Below are 5,421 nucleotides of genomic sequence, written 5' to 3'. Positions count from 1 at the left end.
AGTAATGTTGAACAAGCTTTGAGTCATTTTGAACAGAGTTTATGTCATGTTGGGTTTGTGCCTGAAGCATGTGAAGCATGACGTTTTTACTGAAGCTCCAGGATTCTCAAAGCGTCTCCTGGTGCTTTTACTTCAGTGAAGCATGTGAAAACTTCCCGGACTGTGGCTGAACCTGTTCTCTGCTCTGTGATCCGACAGCCGTCACCGTCGCTCCGAGGCCGTCCGGGAACCCGTCGGAGGCCCGACCGAGTGTTGACTTTGTTGGAGGGTCTGTGGACTGAAGCGGTGACTCAGAGCGACGAGGTAATCCCTGGTCGGGCCCACGCAGGCTGAAAAAACAAACAGGGCTGTGAAATGTGTAACGGCTGGTATCGCTGTGAGGAAGTGAACATGTCCGGACACGGCTGGAATGTGAGCTGCACGGTTTCACTGCACGTCTAGTCGGATCAGATTTATTCTGCAGAAAGGACGCTTATGCTGCAGACACAACAGAATACAGACTGATGAGGCTAGAAATAGAGAAATACTGAGATAAAATTAATAGAGAAGGTATAAATTCATGCATTTAGTAGTGACAGCACCTCAGGAAGCCTCACTGAAGGAGTGCAATCAGTACATTAATTAATACTTCAGCTTATTTAAACACAATACAGCTGATTAATGGTCACACTTTTCTTTTTTTAATGTCTTTTTTATTTGTCGTCCTTTTACGAGGGTCAAAGTACTGCACAACACAAGATCAGAATTAAACAAAGACGTGATTATAGAACATACAGTTTCAACTAATTAATCACATGAGAGATGCTACGTAAGAACATCCCTTTGGTCCACAACGCACATCCTGAGTCCACGATCTGAGGCGTTACCGAGTTTAGAAAGTTCAAATTAACTCAAATTGTGTCTAAACTCACTTCAAAGTTGAATCATTTTCACCCAACACGACAGAAATCTGTTCAGAATGACCCAAACGTTGTTAAAAATGACTGAAATGTGTCCAGAGCTGTTCAAAATGTGTCCAAAGTGACTTGAAAGTTGTCCAGCATGACAAAAGAAGGTCAAACTGACAAAGAAACTGTCCAAAGTGACTCAAAATGCGTCGATCTATCGATCTATTCCTGCTGAACGTCTGTGTGGTTTCCTGATCGATGGAGCTACATGTTCATCATCATTTGTTTTAGTGGAAATGAAATGAAGAAAACAGCCATTTGCACTCGTTTCCCGTCTCTATCTGAGGAGCACACATATAAATAAACTATTAAATAATCATTATAAAGAGTCTCATAAACCCCCAGACATCCAGAGACGGAGCAGAAAGCTTTTATTTCTCTGTTTTCAGCTGTCGGACTCACAAACACATTTCACTTTTCACTGTTTCCCCTCCGGGCGGCTGATGTCAGAGCGTCTGCTGTATTTCATGCCGTCTGGATGCTCGGTGTGTTTGAGCTCATCGGGTCGACACAAACAAACATGACGTCGCCGCAGAAGGAGACGTCGATGACAGCGTTCAGTCGCCTCAGAGCCTAAAAAGGAAGCCGTGCAGGTAGATGAGCTGCTGCAGGTCGATTCTCTGGACGTGAACCGACACGAATCGTGCAGAGCTGCTGAGGCTGCACATCTGACTGACGGGAAAGTAAGAAATAAGAAACCAGATCGGCCAAGTAGAGAGATCAGAAGGATTATGTTCAGTGTGACAGAAATGGACCAAAACAGATTCAGATTTACCTGAATTCTGAATGTCTGAAGCGACTTTAGAGGGTTAAAGACTCACAGTGGTTTTAAAGTGATTCAAAATGTAAGTAGTTTTTGTTCAGCATGACAAAAACGTACCCAGTTACCCAAATGTCGTCTGAAATGACTTAAAATGTGTCCAATATGAAACAAAAACAACCAAATTTAGTCTGAAATGATTCAAAACGTGTCCAATGTGACACAAACTTAGTCCAGAACAACTTAATATTGTGTAACGTTACACAGAGCTTGTCTGAGATGACGGGAGATTTGTTCAGTACGTCCAAAAACACTCACAATGTTCCTGAAATTACTCAAAATTTCAGTAATTTTTGTTAAAAATTATTTTAAAATCATCCAAATTCGCCCAAAGACTCAAGATTTGTCCAACGTGAAAAGAAAACGTGTCAAAAATGATCCAGAATTTACAAACTTTGTTCAAAATGACTCAAAATTTGAGTCAATTCAAACAGTTTATATTGAGAAAAACCATCCTGATTCTAAAATCTATTGGAGGCGTCCAAATTAGAGCTAAAAAGCAGGATTTTTTCACAGATGTTCCTTGTCTGGCTTTAAATTGGAACTTTTCTGAATGGAGTTTGGTTGGATGAACACGTCTTTTGAGTCACTGCTCAAGCATCAGCAACAAACGACGTATTAAAAACGACACAAACTTTGTCCAGAACAACTTGTTGTTGTGCAACGTTACACAAAACTCATCTGAAATGAATCACAAAGGTCCTAAAATGACTCAGAATTTGAGTTAATGTCGTTCAAAATGACAAAAAATCGTCCAAATCGACTCAAGATTCGTCCAACGTGAAAAGAAAACGTGTCAGAAATGATCCAGAATTTTTTATGACTCGAAGCTCGTTTAAGTTGATTAATGAAGATGCTAATAAAAGTCTAGTAAATACGTCTCTTATGATTCAGATCAGTCACTTTAGATTTTAAATAATGAAATGTATGGTTGTAAGAAAAACAAAGTGATTTACTGATTTGAAATTTATTTTGACGAGCTGGTTTTTCAGAATAAAGTTCATATTGTTTTTAATTTAAACTCAAATTTCTGCTATAGTTGGATTAAAACTAAATTCAACGTAACTAAATTTTTAATTTTTCTTGACGTTTAAATGGCCCCTCTGCTGCCTGCTGAAGATTTACTTTATTAATTTTATTTTTAATTTCACGAGTGATCATCAAAACTCGTCTTTATGCTGCCGGTCATTAGAAGCTCATAACTCAACATGAACAGAAGTTAATTAGAAGTTGTCAAAGTTCTAATTCACTTCCTTTTAATTTGTTGTGTTGATTCCAAACTTTATTTTTTTTCAAGTGCAGAGAAACAAAACTGATGTTTTAATGAAGCTGATTGAACATTAACGTTAAGACTACAAACAGACTGTGTTCTGTGTTTGTGCAGAACAATGAGGAACAATGCTGTAAACAAACCGGTCGGATCAGACACCTGACACGTCTCCGCCATGACGACACGTCAGCAGGTGGAGACGGACTCAGAACCCGTTTCCTTATTTAGACGAACCAACGCTGGAGTGAGTCAAAGAGGCTTCGGGTTAGAAAGTTAAAGACGACGTCACGCTGGTGACACTTGGATGAGTGTCGGCGGAGAATGTGTGAGAGAATCCTGAGCTCAGGTGTGTTCAGGTGTTTGGTTCCCACGAGGCCTCTTCATGAGCTCCTTACAAGGTTCTTGGGCTTCATTTGGAGTCATCTGGTGGCAGAACAATAAGATGAGAAAGAAGCTGCCGGTGAACACGTTGAGGTTAAAACCCGACAGTACAGGACAGAGAGAGGAGTGAAAGAAGCATCTGTGTCCAACTGGAAAGACCACCCCTCAACAGAGGTGGAGGTCTGAGGCATCATCTCTCACCTGTTTACCGTTCAGTCCTAAGACCTCTCCACAGGAAGATGGAACCACATCCACACCTACCTACAAAGACCCTAACGAACCCCACTGTGTCACAGGGGGAGCACTAACGACTCACATAATATATAACCCCCAACTGAAGCCAAAACTCAGGTGGTAATGGCTCCTTAGGTTACAAGTATCTGGAACTCCCAACTAGTCAGTCAGAGCTGATGAAGCCTCTTGGATGAAGGTGGAACGTCTTCAAGGAACTCCAGCAAGTCCAGCTGCTACGATGAATCTACGAGAATAACCAGGACCTGATGACTGAGGATCTTGACAGACTAAACCCGACAGTCCGTTCTGTGTCTCTGGATCTGGAGGCCTCCCCCACCTCCATCAGTATTTATTCGTTCCCTGAGCCTGGTTCTATCAGAGGTTTTTTTCTTTTCCCACTGTTGCCGACCGTTTGCTCAGAGGGAGTCCGAAGGCGTCTTTGGCTTGTTGGGTTCTCTGTTTAAACCGTGTGAAGCGCTGTGAGATGTACGGTGGCCGACGGGCATGCACACACACCAACGAGCTGCATGGACACGAATACGTTGCATAAACACAAACGTGCTGCAGATCCAGTCACATGAAGTGCCCCGGGCCTCTAGGGGCAGTAGTGAGCTTTCCAGTCGCTGTGATCATCTGGTGCTGAAGTGATGTTTCACTACATGTGTTCTCACTTATTTATCTTTATCCATGGAGACCTTTTTGTGTAGCTTGTCCCTCAACTAGCCTGACTTGTCTTGCTCACTGTTGTCTGCCTGTCAGGTGAAGAGCTCACTGCTGCCCCTAGAGGCCTGGAGCACTTCCGTTGTGAGACTGGATCTGCAGCGTTTTCCTGTTTATGCAACACATTCATGTACATGCAGCTCGTTTGTGTTTATACATGTATGTATACATCATGTTCTGTGAATTCACCTCAGAAATCTAAATATGAAGGAACCCCCAGATGTTCCACATGGTATCACCTGACCCGGCTATGACGGGTGTTTCTGAGTTGTGGCCTCTGGGGCGCTAATAGGTGCTGCTAAAACCAAAGAACCAAATGAAACCAAACGGAGGCTAACAGAGTTAAACGAGCTAAACAAAACCGCTAAACTCCCGACAGCAACATCCACACCGAGCAAAAGAAACCACAAAACTCCTAAACAACGCTGGACAGTTAACGTCTTCACCGGGACGCGGTAGCTCCAGCTAGGTTGAGCTAAGCTAGGTTAGCAGCTGAAGTTAGGTTTTAACCTGCCGGAGCCCCGCGGGGAGCTTTAGAGGGAACCGGTGGCGGTTGGAAGTCTTTTGTGATTCACTTTCCTTTCTGAAAACAATGCTTGGCTGGAAACTGTAATGAGCTTTTCCCTTGAAACGCCTGCAGCAGAGTTCAGCCGTCAATCAGCAGCACGCTGACGCAACGACAAACCGCGGAGCGTTCGTTAAAGGTCAACTTTAAAAAGAGCAACTGACGGAAAAACACTCCTTAGTTTCATTAGTGAGAAATAAGAATCATCTTCTGTCAGACTACATCCTACAAACAAGCAGCTGTCACATTCAGAAACCAATTAAACTGCAGCTAAAAGATGTTCTACAAACATTAAAATATACAAAATATGTTGCAGCAAAGCGCCAAGAAAACTCAGTAAAGATGAAGAAATATTTTAACGTGAAAACCGCGACAATAAAACCAAAGATCTGCAAAGTAATAATATTTTTATTGGCTTTAAATGCAGTAAACTGAGTTAAAACTATCAGTAAAAATACAGATTTTCTTTCCAGTTTAACATGTT

Source organism: Stegastes partitus, unplaced genomic scaffold, assembly GCF_000690725.1.
Source record: "Stegastes partitus isolate 25-593 unplaced genomic scaffold, Stegastes_partitus-1.0.2 Scaffold1424, whole genome shotgun sequence".
In the NCBI taxonomy this organism is placed as follows: Eukaryota; Metazoa; Chordata; class Actinopteri; family Pomacentridae; genus Stegastes; species Stegastes partitus.
Note: the sequence above shows the minus strand (reverse complement) of the source record.